This window comes from Bos grunniens, chromosome 2 (genome assembly GCF_055505025.1).
Source record: "Bos grunniens cultivar Pamir isolate PY7600 chromosome 2, Bosgru_T2T1.0, whole genome shotgun sequence".
NCBI lineage: Eukaryota > Metazoa > Chordata > Mammalia > Artiodactyla > Bovidae > Bos > Bos grunniens.
In genome coordinates this window covers 45,256,744-45,282,621 of record NC_141166.1, presented here as the reverse complement: position 1 = coordinate 45,282,621, position 25,878 = coordinate 45,256,744, and the positions used below count along the sequence as shown (strand labels likewise).

Here is a 25,878-nt window from a genome sequence, read left to right as displayed (position 1 = left end):
AACAGACGGTATTAGGATGCAGTGGTTATATTATTGGCGTTCTCGCGACAGAAAACTCCTACGTGATTTGTTTGTAGTAAAGTTGATAAATAGAACATGGTGATAGTGGATTTGTGCTGACTCAGCTGCACATTTGGCTGGCTCTTCTTGTAACCATCGAACTGACCAGCAGGGGTTCTGATGCAGCCTCTGTGACCCTGCAATGGATGCAAGTCAAGTAGTGATCCGATGGTCAGTTTAGGCTTATTACAGCAGCATGTCCTAACCACTAGCTCAAGTTAACTCACCTGACACTCATTTTATTTTGTGCAAGGACAGTTTTTGCCTGTAAAGCAGGAAAAAGACATTTATCGGTAGGTAACATGATAAGGTTCTTTGCTCAGTGTCCTTAAATGCCTAGTTTTATGCATGGGAATATAAAAATAAGATAAGAATATTCTAAATGTGGATTACATTTAGTGTAAAAATTGAGGAAAGGAAGAAAAATGGTGTTGTCTTTCTGAAAAGGCATACTGTTTAAGTTGTTCCTATCATATGAAAATGTCCTTTAGAAATGTTATCTTTTGGCATTAAGAGTGATCAAATAGTGCCTGTATTAACACACACAAAATCTACCGAAGGGTTTAAGTGGTAGTTTTCAAGGTTACCAGCCTAGTTTACATTATAAATTTAAAAATCATCTTTAGTATAAAAAAAATTAGATGATTTTGTTTTATTTCAACCTCTAGTAAAAAGTGATTGTCAAAATATTTTTCTAAAATGTGATAAAGAAAAGTTCTTAACTACAATTTCCTCTTTTCCTGATTGACTATTTCTTTCCTGTAAAAAAGGACTTTAGTTACTGTTTAATTTTTTGGAGATATATAACACTTGTGTTTTTTTTCTTCATTTATAAACATTGATTCCTAATCTAGTAAGTGTTCAGAAACTTTTAAAATGTTTTGATTAACTTGGATCTACATGTTTATAAATGAAGAACATTATAATAATATGGATTGCTTTAATGTTTTTATAGATGAAATAAGATTACATTTTTACTCTGCTAAGGTAAGTCTGGAAAACCAACTTGTTCATTTTTATATTTTTCCTTTTGCTAGATAAAAAAAGTTACTGCTTTTTGTGAGCCATAATTCACATAGATACATAGTAAATCCCATTGTCCTTTTTGGATTAAGCAAAGTCATCCAATAAAATAGCTTTGCTCAGAAGAATAGAAACTGAGAATTTACTTTATGTTTTATCTGAAATATTTCTTTGTTTTGAATAACAGGAAAGATGTCATTCGTTTTCCTCTGTCAACAAGGATACTCAGAATTCATTAAAAATTGCAGGGAAGGTTTATAAGGGGATAATAGAATCATAGCTTACTAGTCAGTTTCATTAAAAAGTAGTTACTGAAATGATACAAATATTTAAAATTCTTAATAAAAACCATGCTCATTGTTGAAAACTTATTCAGTTCAGTTTCTCAGTTGTGTCCAGCTCTTTGTGACCCCATGGACTGCAGCACGCCAGGCCTCCCTGTCCACCACCAACTCCTGGAGTTCACTCAGACTCATGTTCATTGAATTGGATGCCATCCAACCATCTCATCTGTCGTCCCTTTCTCCTCCCTCCTTCAATGTTTCCCATCACCAGGGTCTTTTCCAATGAGTTCTTCGCATTAGGTGGCCAAAGTATTGGAGTTTCAGCTTTAGCATCAGTCTTTCTAATGAATATTCAGGACTGATCTCCTTTAGGATGGACTGGTTGGATCTCCTTGCAGTCCAAGGGACTCTCAAGAGTCTTCTCCAACACTATAGTTCAAAAGCATCAATTCTTTGGCGCTCAACTTTCTTTATAGTCCAACTGTTACATCCATAGAAGACTACTGGAAAAACCATAGCTTTGACTAGATGGACTTTTGTTGGCAAAGTAATGTCTTTTAAGAAGGAAGAAACGTAAAATTGCCTAATCGTTTTGAATATATAGCTGGGGTTTATAATTTTAAATCTTTTTATACACATGTGTATCATATTTTTAAAATATTAGGTTCGTGTTCTTTATTACCTTTATGCTGTTGCTGCTGCTAAGTCGCTTCTGTCGTGTCCGACCCTGTGCGACCCCATAGACGGCAGCCCACCAGGCTCCCCCATTCCTGGCATTCTCCAGGCAAGAACACTGGAGTGGGTTGCCATTTCCTTCTCCAATGCATGAAAGTGAAAAGTGAAAGTGAAGTCACTCAGTCGTGACTTTTGAGACCCCATGGACTGCAGCCTATACCTTGATATATTTTTTAACTTTTTATTTTATATTGGGGTATAGCAGTGTTGTGATAGTTTCAGGTGAACAGTGAAGGGACTCAGTCATCCATGCATCCATTCTCCCCTAAACTCTCCTCCCATCCAGGTTGCTACATAACATTGAGCAGAGTTTCATGGGCTATACAGTAGGTCCTTGTTGGTTATCCTTTTTAAATATAGCAGCATGTACATGTCCATCCCAAACTCTAACTATGCTTTTCCCCCAATCTTCTGTCACCAACCAAAGTTTGTTTTCTTAAGTCTGAGTTTCTGTTTTTTGGGTTCGTTTGTATAGTTTCTTTTTAGATTCCACATACCAGGGATGTCATCCGATATTTCCCCTTCTCTGTCTGACTGACTTCACTCAGTATGACGACCTCTGGGTCCATCCATGTTGCTGCAAGTGGCGTTATTTCATTCTTTTTTAATGGCTGAGTAATACTGCATTGTATGTATTTACCACATCTTCTTTATCCATCCCTCCGTCAGTAGACATTTAGGTTGCTTCCATGTCTTGGCTACTGTAAACAGTGTTGCAGTAAATATTAGGGTGTGTTATACTTTGCTTTAAAAAGAAACTTTTAATGGTGCTAGTCATGACTTTGTCTTTTATGAATGATCATAGAGTATACAGAAAGGAGGTTTGTATTTATGTGTTTAACTTCTGTTTGTTCTCACAAATAGAGAAATCTTAAAAGTGCCTAGAATGAAAGAGGAGACAGTAGAAATTTGAGGACTGGTGTTTACATCCTTTCCTTGACTTTTGTTTTTCACCTCCACAGAGAGGGGTGACCCATGTAAGTGAACATCAGGCTGAATTAGGGAGATCCAATTTCCCTAGATTGAGGTGCGTAATGTATAGTGTGTGATAGATTTGCTTCATTCAGGGTCTTCTTTCGTCTTCCAAAGAATCTGTTGTTGAGTTGCTAAGTTGTGTCCGACACTTTTGCAACCCATGAGCTGTAGCCTACCACGCTCCTCTGCTCATGGGATTTCCCAGTCAAGAATGCTGGAATGGGTTGCCATTTCCTTCTTCAGGGGATCTTCCCAACCCAGGGATTACTCATGTCTCTTGCATCAGCAGGTGGCGAGTTCTACCACTGAGCCATCTGAGAAGCCCTCTCCCACAGAATAGCTTATAACCAAATAGACTTACTTATGTGTAGAATATATACAGGAGATATTTTTGATGGTGAGATCCTTTGGATTGTTACTTATGTTTTAAAATGTAAAGAATTTTAATAACATGCAGTGGCGATGTGTATAAATGTAATATTTTGTGGATAAAGAGAAGTAGATTGAGAATTATATTTAGATTATTTGCAGACTTTTAATAGCTTATAAAGTGAAAGTCGCTCAGTCATGTCTGACTCTTTGCGACCCCATGGACTATTCAGTCCATGGAATTCTCCAGGCCAGAATACTGGAGTGGGTACCCATTCCCTTCTGCAGGGGATTTTTCCAACCCAGGGATTTAACCCAGGTCTCCCGCATTGCAGGCGGATTCTTTACCAGCTGAGCCACTAGGGAAACCCCTTTAATAGCTTTTGATGGAATATTTATGAGAATTGTTAATAGACTCGCTTAATGAAGTAGCAAATGGAATGACACCTACTTTGAATTTTTCATTTATTTTGCGTTCCTTGTCCAGGTATAAAGCTTCCAGAGGATAGATTTATATCTTAAAAGTTTGTTTAATATCCTTTCATTAGCCATAGGATATTGGAGACACTAATTAACAGTCACTGAATGTCAGAAATACATACTGCAATATACTAGAGATTGCACTGAATAATTTTATAGATTGGATGTAAATTACCTCTAAACTTGCAAGTTTTTCCCTATTAGGTACTCTAAGCAGCATTTATATTCTCCTGGCATTACTATGCTGTCATTACCTTGTAGGGAATAGAGTTTTACTTTTTATTCATATACAAATAACATACTTAAATGTAGAAATTTTGCACTACAAAGCAGCTTGATCTTGAATCATTTACAATACATATTTTTCAATTTGATTTTGGTTTATTGAAGTGTAATACACATTGAATACAATTCACCTGTTTTAGGTAAAAAGGCTAATTTTGACAAACTTATATAACCACGATGATATAAATTTTTTTCTAGTTTTAGCCAGTGATGATGATAATGATAAACATTTGCAAATGGTTTTTGGTGGGACGTATGTCTTTATCTCACTTGGGTGAATTTAAGGAATTGGCCCCATGATGGCCGCCTGATGGCCTAGCGCGTATCCACGTGGGTCACAATGGAAGGCTTGAAGTGCAGGTGATCTGACTCTTGGCAGAGCACCCATGTACTTGTGAAGCTTGGGCGGAGCTCCTGGTAGGCTTCTTTCTCTCATTCCGTGTCTCCCACATGATACAGTTTCTCCTCAACTCCTGGTTCTGATGAGATGAGCTTTCTGTTGCATCCTTTTAGGGCACAGCCGTGGCTATGAAACTTCATGCTGTACTATGGCATTGATTCCTCCCTCACCACAGGGTTAGGCATCCATGTGGTAATCATATGGCCCCTTGTGTTTTGGTGTGGCTCTGCACAAGGACCTCAACTTTTGCTACTTATTCTTTACTCTTAATGTAAGTACACAGCTTTCTGAATCTGATAAGAGCTTGTCAGGGCTGGAGCAGGTCAAGTCTTCCCTTGACTTTGCTTGACAGCAAATATTTATAATACTGGTTTTATAGGGTTATATGGCAAACAGATGTTTAACTTTATTTAAAGTGCCGAACTCTTTTCCAAAATGATGGTACTATTTTGCATTCTTGCCAGCAAAGTATCAGTCGCTCTTCTTCCTTGTCAGTACTTGGTTTTGTCAGGTTTTAAAATTTTAGCTATTGTGATACGTGTTAGCGTTGTCACATTTGTTTCATTTTGCATTTTCTCAATGACTAATGATGTCAAGCATTTTTTCCTGTGGTTATTTACCATCTTTATATCATCTTTGGTGAGATGTGTGTCCAGATCTTTCATCTGTTTAAAAATTTTTTTAATTGTTTTGAGAATTTTTTAATGTATTCTATGTACACTTACTAGATATGTATTTTGCAAATAATTTCTCCTAGTATGTGTCTTGTCTTTGCATTTTAAGTGTCTTTAACAGAGCATAAGTTTTATATATTTGAAGCTGATGTATCAGCTTCTTTTTTGGTTAATACTTTTGCCTAATCTAAAATCACAAAGATTTCTCCTGTTTTTTTCTAGACATTTTGTAGTTTCTGATCTTACAGTTAAGTATATAATCTACTTAAAATTAATTTATCTGTGGAAGTGAAGTATGTCGAGGTTTGGTTTTTGTAAATTGTTATCTAATTGCTTAGGAACCATTTGAGGAAAAGATTCTTTTCTCCATTCTATTCCCTTGGCATCTTGTTGAAATCAGTAGACCATATGTGTCCGGGTATATTTTAAACTCCATTTTGTTCCTTTAACACATACATATCAGTATATATACTTTGTCTGTATCATATTGTAGCTTTGTAGTAAGTCTTGAAATCAGGTGGTATGAATCTTATAGTTTGTTCTTTATCAGATTTGTTTTTGTTTTTCTAGGTTCTTTGGTTTCTCAGTATATGTTTTAGAAACAGCTTGTTAATTTCTGCAAACCTGCTGGGATTTTAATGGAATTGCACTGAATCTGTAGATATTTGGGGGCAATTTGTACTTTTGACAGTACTGAGTCCTCCGATCTGTGGACTTGGTATGTTTATTTAAGTATTCTTTGATTTAGCTAGTCATTTTAGTGATTAGAATACTGATTTTGCACATTATCTGCCATATCCCTAATTATTTAATGATATTTATACTGTAATAAATAGTTATGTTTTATAAAATCTTGGTTTGCAGTTGTTCATTACTAGTGTATAGAAATAGGACTGACTTGTATGTTGCCCTTTTATTCTGTGACCTTGCTAAATTTACATGTTAAACATAGTAGCTTTTTTTTTTTTGAAGATTCTTTAGAATTTTTTAAATGTAGGTAATCATGTCACCAGCAAATGAAGCTAGTTTTATTTCTTCCTTTCCAGTCTTTGTTTTATTTATCTTTCTTGCCTTATGGCACTGGCTGGGACCTCCAATATGATCTTGAATAGGCGTGGTGAGAGCTCATATCCTTCACTTGTTCTCAGTCTTGGAGGGAAAGTGGCCAGTCTTTCACCGTTAACTATGTTACTAGCTGTAAGTTTTCGTGCATGTCCTTCATCAGGTGCAGGAAGTTCTCTTATTCTTAGTTTGCTCAGAATATCTTTTAAAATCAGGATTGATTTCATATTATGTTGTATGCTTTTTTCCTGCATCTTTTGAGATGCTCATTATATTTTCAGTCTTAATAAAGTAAATGACGTTGTTTGATTGTACAATGGGTTTTGTAAAAATCTGCACTTAAAGGAAGTTTGATTAGTGAGGTGATGTGCATTCTGAGTTATATAACTATGTTTTGCAAGAAATGGGTTTAAACTAATGTCTAGGAATTTGCTATAATCATTAAGCTTGGTCAAACAGGTATATATTGTGTATAATTGCTGCTATGCTATGTGCTTTATTTGTATATGCAAAAGGTCTTTATAAAGGCTGAATGCATTGTTATTTTAAAAACCTTAAATTTCTTTTCATATTGAGAACATTAAAATAGCTACAAAACCCTGAAAATATGATGTAGGTTATTTTAAATTATAATTTTGCCAATTAAATAGTGGTGTACATAGTAAAGATAATTTTAGTGGCCGTGTGACTGAGAAATTAACCTCTCTGTCTCAGTTGTTAATCTGTAAGGTGTTAGAATTATAGCAGCTATTTCATAGGGTATTTGTAAAGATTCAGTGAGATAATACAGCTAAAACAGTACATGTCTAATAAAATTTAAGACTGTTGATTTTTAAGATGCTCTATATTATGTGCCACTAACTTAATGAACATTGCCACTTAAACACTTAAAATACTGCTACTTTACCCTCAGGATGCGTTTCAGTTTTGGTAATGTTAAAATATGAAAAACTATTCATACTACAATCAGTGAAACATGGTTTATCATTATTGATGTATATTGAAGACTTATATGATTTATTTTTGTCTTTTTTTTTTTTTTACACTTTTGGGAGCATGTCTTACAATGGTTACTTTTTTTTTTTTTTTAAGATTTTTGATAGGATGAGATGCAAGATATCTTCCATGCTAATTTCATTTGTCTTATTGTGCTGCAACTGTATTATGGTTGAATTTTTCTAGTTAAGCAGAATTTCATAGCTTTTACAACTAAACTACATTATGTAAAGTTATATTTCACATTCACAGACGCATAAGTAGTTCATTTTAATTTTCTGGAAATTGTGACAAACTATGACTGCTCATGGATGTCCTGGGTTAAAGTACTTTGTCTCCAAACTTAATTGCTTTAGAGTGATACTTCTTGACTTTTTACACCTCATGCCCTCTTCTGATAAATACGAAAATCAGCCAGGTACCTTCTCTTACCCAATTTATGGTTATATGTTGACTTAGAACGTGACCACCATAACTTTCAGCATTTCTAGCAGTTTGCCAAGATGAAGGAATTTACGTGAGTTAGGCCTTCTAGAGTAAATATCTATCGAGGTAGCAAATTCTGCAAAGTTCAGAGGTTCAGAGCTGAGTCTTCAGGTTACATATGACAAAATACTATGATTTAGTTTAAGACCACTGTCACTCTTGGGCTTCCCTGATGGCTCAGACGGTAAAGAAGCTGCCCAGGCCACCCAGGTCTCCCGCATTGCAGGGAGATTCTTTACCAGCTGAGCCACAAAGGAAGGACGCAATGCAGGAGACTGGGATTAAATCCCTGGGTTGGGAAGATTCCCTGGAGAAGGAACTGGCAACACACTCCAGTATTCTTGCCTGGAGAACCCCGTGAACAGAGGAGCCTGGCGGGCTACAGTTTGTGGGGTCACAAAGAGTTGGACATGACTGAGCAACTAATACACACACACGCGTAGTTGCTCTTATTTTGAAGTAGATGGATGAAGAAATTTATTTTAAATGCTAAGGTGTTTAACTTGACACTATACCTTTTGAGTGTACAACCTTATATGGTTTTAAAAGGTATTATTTTCAAAGTCAGATGAAAATTTGTTATGCAAAAATTCTGATACATATAGTTTTTGATTTCTAAATACTTAAACTGTTGCATCTGCATTAATTTCCTATTGCTGCTATAACAAATTATCAAAATTTTAGTATCTTAAAGTACCATGAACTTATTATTTAATAGCTCTGGAGGTCAGAAGTCTGAAATGGGTCACAAGAGCTGTGTTTCATTCTGGAAGCTGTAGGGAGGAGTCCGTTTCCTTACCTTTTCCAGCTTTACGAGGCTGCCCACATTCTTTAGTCCGTGGCCCTCTTTCAGTTCCCTGGGTAGCAATGGCATCGCTCAGACCCTGCTTCCATTTTCACATCTCTTACTGTCCCCCTGCTTCCATCATCACTTCCCCTTCTCTTTCTCTTGCTTCTTTTGTCCTGTTGCCTTCTCTGATCCTCTCTCCCTCTTATAAAGTCCTTGTGATTACATTGGATCCAGTCACATAACCTTCCAGAGAAGGCAGTGGCACCCCACTCCAGTACTCTTGCCTGGAGAATCCCATGGATGGAGGAGCCTGGTAGGCTGCAGTCCATGAGGTCGCTAAGAGTTGGACACGACTGAGCGACTTCACTTTCACTTTTCACTTTCATGCATTGGAGAAGGAAATGGCAACCTACTCCAGTGTTCTTGCCTGGAGAATCCCAGGGACAGCTGAGCCTGGTGGGCTTCTGTCTTTGGGGTCACACAGAGTCGGACACGACTGAAGCGACTTAGGAGCAGCAGCATAACCTTCCCATCTCAGAATCTTAACTTTTCATTTGCAAAGTCCCTTTTGCCACGTCAGGTAACATATTCACAGATTCCAGGGATTAGGATGTGATCGTCTGTGAAAGGGCCGCTATTCAGCCTACCACAGTATCTGAATGTAGCTTCTCCTGTAGCCGTTCCTCTATCAGTAAGTGACAGCTCTGACTTCTTAATACTGAAACCAAAAACCTTAGTATCACCATTGACTTCTCTTTTGCAATTACAAGTAGCTCTGTCTTCATCTTCCTGGATCTGACTACTCTTCACTATCTCTCCTGATACCATCCTGGTCCCAGTTACCATTATCCCTTACTTAGATTATAGCAGTAGCCTTTCAGCTAGTCTTGGAATAGCAGCCAGAATGAGCTTTTAAAAATCTAAATCAAACGATATCACTGTTCTGTTAAAAACTTGGGAACTTCTCAGTGTAAGAACCAGAATCTTTAAAATTGCACGCAGGGTACAGATGATCTAGTTTCTGGTCTTGAATTGTCTGCCTTTCCTTTGCTCATTCTGCTCCCGCCACTTTGACCGGTGTCCCTTTTTTTCTTTTTCTTTTTTTTTAATATTTCTTTGGCTATGCTGAATCTTAGTTGCAGTACACGGGATCTTTGGTTGCTGCATGTGGGATCTAGTTCCCTAACCAGGGACCAGACTTGCACTGGGAGCACAAGAGTGTTAGCCCCTGGACCACCAGGGAAGTTCCTTGGCCTCTTTTTCTTGAACATACCAGGCCTACTTCTTCCTGAGGACCTTTTTAGTCTGCATTTACTGTGACTGAATCTTTTACCTCCTTTAGGCTTTCTTGATTCCTTCCTGATCTGTGTAAAATTGTAACATATTCCCTGCCCTTTGTTCACACTCCTCTTTGCTTGTACTTTTCTTTCCATATTTATTTTTCTTCATATTACTTATAATTTAGCAAACAGTATATTTATTTATATCTCCCTCTTTCCTGATAGCTCAGTTGGTAAAGACTCTGCCTGCAAGGCAGGAGACCCCAGTTCGATTCCTGGGTTGGGAAGATCTCTTGGAGAAGAGATAGGCTACCCACTCCAGTGGGTAGAGAATTCCATGGACTGGCCTAGAGAATTCCATGGACTGTATAGTCCATGGGGTCGCAAAGGGTTGGACACGACTGAATGACTTTCACTCTCTGGCATGTGAGTGATACAGTAAGGCGGGGAGTTTTGCCTCTTGCACTGCCAGCATATGGAGCAGTGCCATATAGGCATTCAATAAATATTAAGTGAATAAATCAGGTGTCTTCTGGTAAGCAGTATAAAATATATTTGAGAGAAGTGAAATAAATTACTCCTCTAAAGTTGAAGAGGTTGTAGATTTATGTACGTATAAGTGAAATTGGAGCATACTTCTCATTTGTCCGGCATATTTAATGTGGATACGACTGACAGAATTGACAGTGCTGTTTCAAACAGGCTTCCCTGGCAGCACAGGTGTTACAGAATCCACCTGCAATGCAGGGTTTGATCCCTGGGTCTGGAAGATTTCCTGGAGAAGGGAGTGGCAATCCACTCCAAGTATTCTTCCCTGGAGAATCCCACGGACAGAGAAGCCTGGCAGGCTACAGTCTATGGTGTCTCAAAGAATTGGACAGAACCGAGCAGCTAACCACACATGCACACATTTCAAACGCTGCTGGTGCTATAGAGTTAATTCAGTTAAATTCCTTTTACTTTGTTGTTGTTCAGTCGCTCAGTCATGTCTGTCCCTTTGCAACTCCATGGACTGTAGCACGTCAGGCTTCCCTGCCCTTTGCAATCACCCAGAGTTTGCCCAAACTCATGTCTGTTGAGTCAGTGAGGGCATCCAACCACCTCATCCTCTGTCGTCCCCTTCTCCTCCTGCCTTCAGTCTTTGCCAGCATCAGGATCTTTTCCAGTGAGTCAGTTCTTCGCATCAGGTGACCAGTGTATTGGAGCTTCAACGTCAGTCCTTCCAATGATTATTAAGGGTTGACTTCTTTAAGATTGACTGGTTTGATCGCCTTACTGTCCAAGGGGCTCTCAAATCTTCTCCAACACTACAGTTTGAAAGCATCAGTTCTTTGATGCTCAGCCTTCTTTATGGTCCAGCTCTCACATCCATACATGACTACTGAAAAAACCATAGCTTTGACTAGACCTTTGTTGGCAAAGTGGTGTCACTGCTTTTTAATACGCCTACTAGCTTTGTCATAGCTTTCCTTCCAAGGAGCAAGCGTCTTTTAATTTCATGGCTGCAGTCACCGTCCGCAGTGATTTTGGAGCCCAAGAAAATAAACTCTGTCACTGTTTCCATTGTTTCCCCATCTGTTAGCCATGAAATTTTGGGCCCGGATGCCATGATCTTCATTTTTTGAATGTTGAGTTTTAAGCCAGCTTTTTCATTGTCTTCTTTCACCTTCCTCAAAAGGCTCCTTAATTCCTTTTTATTTTCTGCCATGAGGGTGGTGTGATCTGCATGCTGCTGCTGCTAAGTTGCTTCAGTCGTGTCCAACTCTGCGACCCCATAGACGGCAGCCCACCAGGCTCCTCCGTCCCTGGGATTCTGCAGGCAAGAACACTGGAGAGGGTTGCCATTTCCTTCTCCAATGCATGAAACTGAAAAGTGAAAGTGAAGTTGCTCCGTTGTGTTCAACTCTTAACGACCCCATGAACTGCAGCCTACCAGGCTCCTCCGCCCATGGGATTTTCCAGGCAACAGTACTGGAGTGAGTCGCCATTGTTATCTGCATATCTGAGGTTATTAATGTTTCTCCCCGCAACGCTGATTCCAGCTTGTGCTTCATCCAACCTGGCTTTTTGCATGATGTACTCTGTATGTAAGTTAAATAAGCAGGGTGTCAATATACAGCCTTGACATACTCCTTTCCCAGTTTTGAACCAGTTCATTGTTCCATGTCTCGTTCTAACTGTTGGTTCTTGACCTGCATACAGGTTTCTCAGGAGGCAGGTCAGGTGGTCTGGTATTGCCATCTCTTTTAAGAATTTTTTCCACAGTTCGCTGTGAGCCACACAGTCAAAGACTTTAACATAGACAATGAAGCAAAAGTAAATGCTCTTCTGAAATTTCTTTGATGTTGGCAATTTGATCTCTGGTTTCTCTGCGTTTTCTCAATCCAGCTTGTACATCTGGAAGTTTACAGTTCATGTCCTGTTGGAGCCTGGCTTGGAGAACTTTGAGCATTACTTTGCTAGCGTGTGAAACAACTGCAGTTGTGCGGTTGTTTGAAGGTTCTTTGGCACTGCCCTCCTTTTGATTGGAATGAAAACTAACCTCTTCCAGTCCTGTGGCCACTGCTAAGTTTTCCAAATTTATTGTCACATTGAGTGCATCACTTGAACATCATCATCTGTTTGTTGTTTCCCTCTATTTCTTTGCATTGATCACTGAGGAAAGCTTTCTTATCTCTCCTTGCAGTTCCTTGGAACCCTGCATTCAGATGGATATACCTTTCCTTTCCTCCTTTGCCTTTAGCTTCTCTTCTTTTCTCAGATATTTGTAAGACTTCCTCAGACAACCATCTTGCCTTTTTATATTTCTTTTTCTTGGGTATGGTTTAGATCACCACCTCCTGTACAATGTTAGGAACCTTTGTCCATAGTTCTTCAGACACTCAGTCAGATCTAATCCCTTGAATCTGTCACTTCCATTGTATAATTGTAAGGGATTTGGTTTGGGTCACACCTGAATGGCCTAGTGGTTTTCCCTACTTTCTTCAGTTTAAGTCTTTCACTTAGTGCCGGGCTTACTCTATAGAGGATGCTCATCAGATGTCTGAACTGATCTATGTCTCCTTGGGAACTAAGCAGCAGAGATATTCCTGTTTTCTGACTCTGCTAAAGTATACCTTGGCAAGGAGAGCATCATATTTAGTATTTTGTCTGTGTCCCTTGTGCTTTGTTGATTAAGATGTTTGTGCTTAAGACTCACACCACTTCAGATTTTCATTATGTATATTTTTTATTTGAAAAATATTTATTGAGCATTTATCCATGCTAGGAAATCAGTGATAAGTAAGTAATGGAGCTGAGTCTTAATTCTGTTACCTATTTTGTTTCCTATGAAGAGCCTCTGTTGTAAATTCTGAATGAGTGGAATTTGAACTAAAGATAACATGAGCCTATTTTTCTTTTGTTGTTCTTACTGACTGTGATTTGGCTGTATCCACTTATCTGTTGAAGACTTTGAATAGAGGCAAGAAGATGCATTGTGAGGTGTTTCCAGAATCTACAAAACAAGATTGAATAAGGGAAGCCAGTAAGGAATACCAGCCTTTTTCAATATGTGGTACCACATGCATTCTGCCAGGAGATAGTGTTTGAATAATGATTCCTTATTTTCTCATTTAAAATCTTTTATTCTAAGTCTGCAAGAGCAGGCCATACTCACAAAAAGAATTTGAATCACTTAATAGATACCACTCTTATATTTTTGAGAGAAGATGGAATTAAAGTTTATTGATATTAAATTTATTTTGTTTTCTGGTTTTTTTATCATCCATACATCTGTTTATAATGTATTAATATAATTATGAATTTTATTCATGTGTAAGTAATAAAATCTACATATAATTTAAATTTAATTTCAGCAGTTTAGTTTGTGGTATAAACATGTTAGGTACATGTACATCTAGCACTCAGTCCTCTAGTATTTCTTATTATTTGGTAAACACTCAGGGCCTTGTATAAATTTCTCCAAGTGAATATGTACTGTTTTTTCCTCAAGCTTTATTGAGATATAATTGACATGCAGCATTGTAAGTTTGTGTTCAACATGATCATTTATAATTGATTCACAGTGTGATGATTTGATAGTGTGATGATTTGTTACGCCTGTTCGTTGGGAACTGATTACCACAGTATGATTAGTAAACACCTCCATCACCTCATGTGATTACTTTTTTTTTTAATGTTTTTTAAATTACATTTTTAAATGTTCTGTGGTGAGAACATTTAAGATCTATTCTCTTAGTGACTTTCATGTGTATGCTATAGTATTTTAACTATAGTCATGCTGTGCATTAGATCTCCAGAACTGATTCATCTAATAACTGGAAGTTTGTATTAAAATTTTTTTTATTGATGTGCAGTTGATTGATGATGTTAATTTCTTCTGCACAGAAAAGTGACTCAATTATACATCTCTCCTCTTCCGGTTTGTCACAGGATGTGAATATAGTTTCTTGGGCTATGCACTGGCACTTTGTTGTTTATCCTGAAAGTTTATACCCTTTGATCAATATTTCCCCATTTCTCCCATCCCTACCCCCTGGCAGCTACCATTCTCTCTGCTTGCTTGGGTATTTTAGATTTCATGTATAAATGAGATCATACAGTATTTGTCTTTCTCTGATGTATTTCACTTAACACAATACCTTCCATGTCCATTCACATTATTGCAAATGGGAGGATTTCCTTCTCAGGCTGACTAACATTCCATCGTACAAATGGGCTTCCCTGGTGGCTTAGATGGTAAAGCGTCTGCCCGCAATGTGGGAGACCTGGATCCCCGGGAGAAGGAAATGGCAACCCACTCCAGTACTCTTGCCTGGAAAATCGCATGGACAAACAGAGGAGTCCACGGGGTCACAGAGAGTCAGACACGACTGAGCGACTTCACTTCACTCTTTCTCCAGTCATCTGTAGATGGACAGGTTGTTTCCATATCTTGACTATTGTAAATAATGCTGCAGTGAATATGGAAAATAGTGATTTTATTTCCTTTGGATATACATCCAGAAGTGGAATTGCCAAATCATGTAGTATTTCTGTTTTTGATTTTTTGAGGAAACTTTATCCTGTTTTCCTTAGTGGCTGTGCCAGTTTACATTTCCATCGACGTGCGCACACAAGTTTTCTTTCTCTCCACCTCCTCACCAGTACCTGTTACCTTTTGTCTGTTTGATGATAACCATCCTAACAGGTGTGAGGTAATACCTTATTGTGGTTTTGATTTGTATTTTCCTTATAATTAGTGATGTTGAGCACCTTTTCCTGTACCTGTGGTCTTCTTTAGAAAAATATCTATTTAGTTCCTTTACCCATTTTTTAATTATTTCATTTTTTGCTCTTGAGTTGTATGAATTTCCTTATACATTTTGGATATTAACCCCTTATTAGGTACTTGATTTGCAGATATTTTCTCCTATTAGATAGGTTGGCTTTTGATTTTGTTGATTTCTTTTGCTGTTTAGAAGTTTTTTATTTTGATGTGGTTTCATTTGTTTGTTTTTGCTTGTACTTTGGTGTTACATCTAAAAAGTTTTTGCCTAGACCAGTGCCAAGGAGCTTTTTTCCCTGCCTTTTTTAAGGAGTTTTTCTTCTAGGGGTTTCAGGTCTTATGTCTAAGTCTACTCCATTTTAAGTTAATTTTGCTGAGTGGTACAAGTTAGGGGTGCAGTTTTATTCATTCTTTTGCATGTCCTTATCCAGTTTCCCCAGCACTGTTTATTGAAGAGAATATCCTTTCCTCAGTGAATGTTCTTGACTTCTTAGTCAAATATTAGTTGACTGTATATTGAAGGTTTTACTTCTGGACTCTCAGTTCCATCGATGTCTTTTTCTTGCTAATAATCATACTGTTTTGATTACCCTGCCTTTGTAACCCCTGGAGAAGGAAATGGCAACCCACTCCAGTATTCCTGCCTGGTAAATCCTGTGGATGGAGGAGCCAGACAGGCTAAAGCCCATGGGGTCAACAAAGTTGGACATGACTGAGTGACTTCACTTCACCGTCACTTAAGCTTTGTAATAATTGTGAAATCAGAAAGTGTGATGCCTCTAGTTTATTCTTTCTCAGGATTGTTTGGCTGTTCAGGGTCTTTTGTTATTTCCTATGAATTTTAGAATTATTTTTTCTATTTCTGTGAAAAATGTGGCACTGTTTCTTAGAATCCTGATTGATATGCCTCTGGTCTCCAAGGGGATTATTTAACATAGTACTCAGCCATATAATTGAATTGTGCTTTTTAGTTTTTTCTTGCTCCTGCAAATGTTGTAAAGCTTGGTGTGTTACTCATAAGACATTGTTAGTTGTCTTTAGCTATAGAGAGAAACCATGATGCATTTAAATTTGTGCTGCACTGCTGCGTATTAGAATTCTAATAATCTGTCTTGTCTTTGAATTAGTGTCATATGATTTCTTTCTGTCTGTAAGGAAGAGGTGGAGGAACACATTTGAAAGACATCTGTTGTCTTACCTAGCCTATTGAGACTTCTAACTTGAATTTTTATTTACATTTGTGATCATCTATTCTTTAGTATTTTCCCTCATTGTGAATACTTTTTTGATAGGAAAATCTATAAATAATTGTTCCAGTGTTTGTAATTATAAATTATTTCAGAACTGTGGAGAAAATACATCATGGCCTTATCTTGTTAGTTTTTGGAGTTTAATTGTTCATTTGTTTTTTGTTAACCCAGGTATAAATAAAGCCAATTAAGGATTTAGAGGTATTTCTAGTTTACTAGGACCTGAAGTGCCAGATGTTACTGTTGATTTATACCTTTCCACGTGTCCCTTACCTTCACAGTAAAGCTTTGTGCTTTAGTTTGTTTAGAAAGGATCCTACCTAATAGCATAAAGTTACTATTTCATAATTAGCCCTAAAGCCTATCCTATCGTGAACATTATTCATAGAAAGAGAACTTGATCTTTAATGATAGTTTTAAAAAACCCACTGTGTGAGTAATTTCTTTTAAGAACTAAAAATATATTCTGATGAAAAATTAAAGAATAACTTTTTGTTAATTAAAATTAGATGGGATTGCTTGTGTTAAAAATTAGCTTGTAATTCTGTATTGAGTTTTCCAAATAAGACTTCAGAATAATAAGCTCTTTCCCAGCTACTAAAATCTTTGAGAAATAAGTGTTGCAGACATGTACAAACCAAAGAAGTCAGCCAAATACTATTGGTGTTTGGCATCTTTTTCAGGTTTATGCTAATAAAAAGAATACTTCATTGTATCTTTGTGGAAAATATTTCTGCTTGGAGAAATAAGAGGCTGCTAAACACGTCTGTCACCTATTTGTATGATAATGCCGTGTTGCTAACTGAACAGTCACATCAATTATAAGAAAGAAGTAATCATGCATTGGAGAAGGAAATGGCAACCTACTCCAGTATTCTTGCTTGGAGAATCCCAGGGACAGGGGAGCCTGGTGGGCTGCCGTCCATGGGGTTGCACAGAGTTGGACACAACTGAAGTGACTTAGCAGCAGCAGCAGCAATCTGCTATTTCTTGGGTTTTGTTTATCCAATACTAGACTTACGGGATCATAAATACAGTATACTTCTTTTCATAATTCCTACAGTCTTTGAATCCTTTTTATTGTTTTCGGTTATGTTAAGTACCTTTCTTCTTCACCCCTCCCCTCCCCCAACTTTTAGCTTTAGGGGCTGTAAACTTGTGTTCTTCTCCTTCTGGTCCCATCTTTCTGTTAATACTTTTCAAAACTCTTGGTTTCATTGAGTCTGAAACAGTTCCTTATTTCTTCACTTTTCTTTGGTTTTTATGACCATAACATTTTTGAAGATTATAGGTAGTTTTTTTAATGATATCCTTCAGTTACTGTATTCTGGTTTCTTCATAAGTAGATTCAAGTTATATATTTCTGGTGGGAATGTCACAGAAATGATGCTGTTATTTTCTTCCTATCAAGTTGATATGCATTTTGATCACTTGATTACCAGTGTGTTTGACAGGTTTCTCTATTGGTGAAATTGTCCTTATAATGTTTCTCTTTGTAAATAGTAAATACCTTGTGGGAAGGTGGTGGTGGTTTTGTCGCTCAGTTGTGTCCAACTCTTTGCGACCCCATGGATTGCAGCAGACCAGGCTTCCCTGTCCTTTACCATCACTTTGTTACTATGCGTATATCTCATTCATTGTTAAGCTTTAGCTCATTTTATTCAGTGGGTTATAACCATTTTTATCATTATTTATTTTGAGGCTCTAGTTGCCTTAGATATGGCCCCTTTATATTATTTTTATTTGGGATTAAAACATCTTTCTTTGATATTGTATCTCTTTTTCTTCAGTGTTTCAAATAGGGGGCTTTTCTGGTGCTCAGACAGTCTAGAGATACACAATCTTTGCTGAAAATATTGCTCATTTCAGAGATGTGTGAAGACCTTTAGTTGACCTACTACCAGCCAGCAGCCTTACTGCAACAGGTGCTTAGCTATAACAGTGATCCTCCATCATTACTGGAAATGTGAATACATTGAAAGTTCTTACAACCCGGGAATGTCTCCAGTGAAGCCAAAGTAAGTTGAAGTGATGCAGGTCCCCAAGACCACTCTCAGGTTTGACAGTTTTCTGGAAGGAGTTGCAGAACTCAGAACCAGTGTTATTTCACAGTTATGATTTACTGCACTAAAGTATTTAGGATAAAATTAGCAAAGAAAAAAGGGGGGGGCACATAGGGTGGATGGAGCCCAGAGAGACCATACCTGAACTTCCAGTATTCCTCTCCCAGTGGAGCTGTGCAAGTGCATGTAACCCTTTTGGTAATATCATGTGACAACACGTGAACTATTGCCAACTGGAGAAGCTCAGTTATATCTGTATGGAGTGCTCTTGTGACTAACCATAGCTCTAGGCTCCCCGTCCCCACCCTGAGAGATCAACCTGGGCTTCTTATGAACCCAATAGGTATTTGTCATAAATCGCATTGTTAGAAAGCTGTCTGATGCTGCTCTAGCTCATAGGTGTACAGAGATACTCTTATCAGGCAAGATATTCCAGGGACTTACACTTTTTCTCCCAGGATCTGGTCAAGGGTCAGTTCTTTCTTCGGAATGTGTAGGTCTTGAACACCCCAAGCCTGCTGCAGTTGGTCACGTCCAATTAAAAATGAAATCAATATTGTAAGGATGGGAAAAGAAATCTTTGTACTGAATTCTTGGCAGTGCTAATGTTTTCACAAAGAAGTGACTTGTTTTGGACACAAGAGATACTGAAATGGAGTATAACTTAGGGAAATTTTCAGAATCAGTGCAATCAAATAGACTCTTGTGTAGGACACTCTTCCAGCCACTTTGATACCCTGAGTAGAAGCAATCAGTAGTTAGCATAACATTGTCACAGAGGTCATGTTTATATAATAATTTGTATGTACTTAGGCTTTTGTTATTTAGTTGCTAAGTCATGTCTGACTCTTCTGTGACCCCATGGACTGTAGCCCGCAAGACTCCTCTGTCCATGGGGTTTCCCAGGCAAGAATGCTAGAGTGGGTTGCCGTTTCCTTCTTCAGGGGATCTTCCCGACCCATGGATTGAACCCTGTCTCCTGCATTGGCAGGCATGTTCTTTACCACTCAACCACCAGGGAAGCCTGTGTTTAGGCTTTAGACAAGCGTATGTAGGTGTATTCCATATTGTGGATTACTTCTTAATCTTTTTTGAATATGGTATTGACATGTTAGCTTACATCTTTGTAACTTTAGGACTAGAACTTTAAGAACCCAAAGCTGGTGGAAGTCTTAGAAACTTTTTTGCTCCATTTTTTGTTCTTTATTTGATTTGGCTTGGCATAATGGTAAATTGTAGTTATTAGGTAACTAGTAATTATCTAATGGTAACTAGTAGTTAGTAGTTTTTAGTTGTTAGTTATGGTATAATTAGCTATTATTATTAATAACTACTAGTTATTAAGAGGTAACTGAATATATTTTCTTGTAAATTACCTGTTTACCATTATGCTGAGCCAAATTAAAGAATAAAAAAGGAGCAAAAAGTTTCTAAGACTTATACAGCTTTGAAGCTGGTGGAACCATTATAACTCATATAGTTCAATATTTTCCGGAGAAGGCAATGGCACCCCACTCCAGTACTCTTGCCTGGAAAATCCCATGGATGGAGGTAGCTTGGAAGGCTGCAGTCCATGGGGTCTCTGAGGGTCGGACACGACTGAGCGACTTCACTTTCACTTTTCACTTTCATGCATTGGAGAAGGAAATGGCAACCCACTCCAGTGTTCTTGCCTGGAGAATCCCAGGGACAGGGGAGACTGGTGGGCTGCCATCTCTGGGGTCGCACAGAGTTGGACACGACTGAAGTGACTTAGCAGCAGCAGTCCAATATTTTCCAAACCAGCATTGAATAATATATAAAAATATTTGTGTTGTAAAGTGGATACTGCATTTGTGCCCCTTTTTGAATCTACAAAGCACAATATCATTTTAAATGTTCTGGAAAATCTTGCAGTAAAGAAACCTGTTTAACATACCTATATGTAGTATTTCATAAAACCTGTTAGTCCCAGAGCCATGTTTGGATGCCCAGCGGTTATTAATAAGCACCACAGCACAGTCTGGGAAATGCTGCTGTAGTTAATTTTCTTTTTATAAATTCAGAGACTTGTGCCTGTAGAGGTTAAACACTGTTTTGAATTCGTCTATCCCTGGGCTACAGCTTTTGGACTTTCATCTGAATTTATATTCAAAATGTTTAGTGCTTCTCTGCTACTCTTAAATTTGTCTGCTTGTACTTTCTCTCCAGCCCCTACTTCCCACATGGCTTAAAACAAAAGTCTGCTTTGAGTTTAGGCACTCTCTATGGCTGTGCTGTCCAGTACAGTAACCACTGGCTGTTTGTGGCCAGTTCACATACTGTAAAATTCACCTATTTAAAGTGTACAGTTTAGTGATTTTTTAGTATTCATAAAGTTATGCCACCATCGATCGTCACTGAGTCCAGAACATACTCATCACTCCAGAAAGAATCCTGTGCTTCCCCGTCACTTCCCTATCCCCCTCTTCCTCTGTCTCCTGTCGACCGTTAATCTTTCTATTTCTATGAATATGCCTATTCTGGACATTTCATATAAATGGAATCATACAGTATGTGATTTTTGTGTCCAGGTTCTTTTATTTAACATAATGTTTTCAAGATTCACTATATTGTAATATATCAGTACATCATTTTGCCTTCTTTTAAAATAACAATTTTATAGAGATGTAATTCACATGGCATTTAATTACCCATTTAAAGTGTACAGATCAGGAGTTTTTAGTATCTTCACAGATTTGTGCAGCCATAAGTACTGTTACTTTTTAGAACATTTTCATCATCTCAGAAAGAAACCTCATAACATTTAGCCTGTCACCTCTTATCTTCCCACTTACCTATATCTAGGCAACTACTTACTATACTCTTTTTCCTTAGTAGTCTGGATATTTCATACAAATGGAATCATATGCCATGTGGCTTCTGTATCTGGACTTTTTTCACTTAGCATGTTTTCAGGGTTCATCCATGTTGTATTATGTATCAGTGCTTCAATCCTTTTTATAGCTGAATGGATATACTACCTTTTATTTATCCATGGGTTTATTTATGATGGATTATAAATTATAAATATATTTATTTATTTATGGATTTTCAAGTTTTCAGCATTTTGGAAATTATGAACAATGCTACCACAACATATATTAACATATAACATTATGAACAATCATGCATAAATCTTTATGTGGCCATATATTTTTTCTTTCTCTTGGACGTGTAACCTAAGAATGGAATTGTTGGTTCATGTGGTTACTGTATTTAACTATTTGTGAAAGTGCTGGCCTGTTGTCCAAACTGGTTATACCATTTACATTCCCGCTGGCATTGTATAAGAGTTCATTTCTCCACATCCTCACCAATACTTGTTATTAACTGTCTTTTTGATTACAACCATCTTAGTGGGTGAGAAGTGGCCTTTTTGTTGTTTTGGTATGCTTTTTCCTAACAACTAATGATACTGAGCATCATTTCATGTGCTTACTGACCATTGGTATATATTTTTTGGAGAAATGTGCACACAAATCCTTTCCACATTTAAAAATTGGATTGTCCTTTCATTTTTTAATTGTACAAATTCCTCATATATTTTATAGGATACAGATCCTTTGTCAGATATATGATTTACAGTCACCCTCTGTCCCCAGGTTTTGCATCTCTGGTTTTAATCAACTGCAGATCAGATTGGTTGAAAATGAGGATACAGAATCTGCAGATGCAGAACCCGTGGATATGGAGGTTATATAAAATGGGTATGCCAAAAGGACTTGAGCAGTGGAGGATTTTAGGAGAAGGCAATGGCAACCCACTCCAGTACTCTTGCCTGGAAAATCCCGTGGATGGAGGAGCCTGGTAGGCTGCAGTCCATGGGGTTGCAAAGAGTCAGAAACGACTGAAGCGACTTAGTAGCAGCTGAACCAATTCCCTGAAGATACTGAGGAATGATGGTGTTGTCTCCCATCTGTGGGTTTTCTTTTCATTTCTTTGATGCACAAGTTTTTAATTTAAATTAAGCCCAAGATACCTATTTTTTCCTTTTTTTGTTTGGTTTAGGTGTTATATTTAAGAAACTATTGCCTAATCCAAGGTCACATTTATTCCTCTATTTCCTCCTAGGAGTCAGAGTTTTAACTGTTACATTTAGATCTTTGATCTGTTTTGAGTTAACTTTTGATATGTTGTGAGATGATGATGTTCACTTGCTAAGTCATGTCCAATTCTTTGCAACCCTATGGACTGCAGCTTGCTAGGCTCCCCTGCCCTCCACTATCTCCAGGAGTTTGCTCAAAGTCACGTCCATTGAGTCAGTGACGCTATCTAACCATCACCACTCCATTCCACTGTTGTGAGGTAGGGATCCATATTTATTTCTTTACGTATTTATTTGTCTCAGCGTCATTTGTTGAAGAGATTTTTCTTTCCCCATTGAATTGTCTTGGCACCTTCCTTGAAAATTAATTTCCCGTAAATGTTTTGCTTCTGAACTCTGAATTCTAATCCAGCTGATCCATGTGTATCCTTACACCAGTGCTACAGTCTTCATTATTATACTTCTGTTGTTTTGAAATTGTGATATATGTGTCCTCCAGCTTTGTTCCTTTTCAAGATTATTTTGGCTACTCTACATCCCTTGAATTTTCCGTATGAATTTTTGGATCCCTTGTTAATTTCTGTCAAAGTCTGCTGGATTTTGATTGGGATTGTGTGGAATCGGTAGATACACTTGGGGAGCCACTTTAATTATAGTAAGTCTTCTAGTCAGTGAACATGAGATAGCATTCCACTTCATCAGTTCTGTATTTTAATAACATTTTGTAGTTTTCTGTGTTTTACATTTCTGTTTTTGAAATGATTCCTAAGTGTTTTATTCTCTTTGATCCTATTGTAAATGGAATTGTTTTCTCAATTTCATTTTTGAATTGTTTATTACTGTTGTATAAAAGTACAGTTGTTTCTGTGTATTGATCTTCTGTGTTACTGAAATTTAAAGTTCAATTTCAGTTTTACATTTCTACTGTCTACCTTTCAAGTGCTCCATAGCCACATGTGCCTAGTGACTGCCATATTGAAATACACAGATTAGATCATTTCCAACATTGTAATTCGTTGTCTACCCACCCCCTAAAAAGAAGAGTACATCTTTTGCCTCAGATTTCCCTCTGGAGGCTCTTTCAGCTTTTACATTCTTCGGATGTTTATCTCCATATGTCCATGTTCATGTTGCTGTTTTATAAGTTTTAGATAATTCTGCTATGAGAAACAGACTTTACTTTCTTATAGTTGTTCCCATCTTTTCAACATAGCTTGTAGCAATTTTGGATTTATTCAGTATGTCCATTATGTCTACGTAAATATTCATAGCTGAATCATGCAGTGGACTGGTGATTTTATTTCCTTTCCTAAGCAAATTTTTTCTTTCCCTTGGGGCTAATAATTACCCCATTTCTTGGATGACGTAATTACTTACGTATCTATCCCTAATTCATCTCTAAACTTTCTTTTGGATGTAGAAATCTCACCTCACTATGTTAAAGTATGTTAGTGATCTATCATTTGTCAATAACTGTGAAGGGTCTGAAATTTAACACTGTTTTCAACCTAACAGGATGGCTAGCCACAGTTTCATGGTTGCTGTGGCAGAAGGCATGAGACTCCTGGGTCAGAGACATAAGATTTTTTTTATTACTCACAGCAATAGCATTAGCAAGAGTAGCAGCATTTTTTTTGCATTGCACTTAACTCCTAAAACCCCTGATCTCAGTGTGGCATGAGGAAGGCCAGGTGATAGCTACACACACAGTAGGTTGCATTATTGGGAGCAACCCTGAATGTAGGGAACCTGAATCTTTTGTGTCTTCTTAGGTAAAAATACCTGCCCTTTGCTCCAGAGGGAGATACTCTCTTTATCTTCTGAGATGGGTTTTCTGTACAAACATAACTAAAGAGATAGTCAAACAAAGGCCACCAGTACCTCTGCTCGCCACAGTGTACAAAATGCAGAAGAATCATGGAGAATTGCCTCCCAATATCAGTTTTATTTCTTCCCCAGGAGGCATATTTCTTGGAGCCCTTCCTTGGCCATTCTTCTTTAATATTCATTATATGAATTATTAACCTAACTTCATCTCAGAGATTTCCTTTGCCATTTGTCTTTGATTTTTCTTTGCCCTCTTTGATGTTGATTCTATTTTCTGGATTCCGTGCTTTCTCTTCCCTTTGTGCTTTAAGGATGTACATACTCCAGTGCTTTTTGAGAAAGAATATATGGAAAGTTAAAAAAAAAATCAACTCATTGTGTGCTAAAAATCTTACTCAGCTTTCACTAGATTGGTGGTTTGATTGATGTAGAATTATAAATTGGAAATAATTTTCTCTCAGATTGTAAAAGCATTCTTTTATTTTTTTCATTTTCTATTAGTTTTTGATATTGCTTTTGAGAAGTCAGGTGGCATTTTGCTTCCTGATTTTTTTCTGTTTTTTTTCTCTCCCTCTCTGGATGTGTGTAGGATCATTTACTCCTCATGATGGTGAATTTTGTTATAGCTCTTTTTTCATTAATTGTACTAAGCATTTGATAAGTACATTTAGTGGACTCATATTCTTTAACTCTGGAAATTTGATGTTTCTGCTCTGTTTCTGTTTTTGTGTTTTTATAGTCTAATTTGGACTTCTTGGATTGAATTTCTAAAAATTTCCCCTGTTTTTGGTGGTTTTATTTTCTTTGAAAAGGTCTGTTTACTGTTTTCCACAGTGGGTGTACCAATTTACTTTCCTACTAATTGTGTACAAGTAGATTCCCTTTTCTCCACTCCTCACAAACATTTGTTAGTTGTGGTTTTGTCTTTTGATAGCCATTCTGACAGGTGTGAGGTGTTACCTCTCTATGGTTTTGATTTGCATTCCTGTGATGAGTCATGAGGTAGAGCATCTTTTCGTATGTCTGTTGACCATATGTATGTCTTCTTTGGAAAAATGTCAATTCAGGTCTCCTGCTCATTTTAAAATTGAGTTTGTTCTTTTGATACTGAGTTGTATGAGCTGTTTGTATATTTTGGATATTAACTCCTTATCAGTCATGTATTTGCAAGTATTTTCTCCCAAACCTAAAATGTTTCTTAAAAGACAACTGAGTAAAGGAGAGGATCTTTAAATAATGAGGAAAGTGTTTTTAAAACCTTTTTGTCTGCTTTAAAAAATAAATTTGATTTCAGATTTACTAAACAGACTGATTTTTTCCTAATCTAAAATAGATACTATTATAAAACTTGTGTTCTGTTACTTTTTAGATAAGCATACATAGTTGAATCTAAAATGACCTACTTTCAAATTCCAGAAAAGAATCATGGTATTTTATAGCTGAAAGAGACATAATAACCTACTCTTCATGTAACAAGTAGTTGCAAATAGTTACAAGGACTGAG

General features: G+C 37.3%; 1 protein-coding gene across 30 annotated transcripts in view; it reads left to right on the top strand.

The window, feature by feature from the left end:
* Nucleotides 1-25,878, top strand: part of ABI2 (abl interactor 2) — a 101,986-nt gene that overhangs the window by 2,541 nt on the left and 73,567 nt on the right. The gene's annotated exons all lie outside the window — the stretch shown is intronic.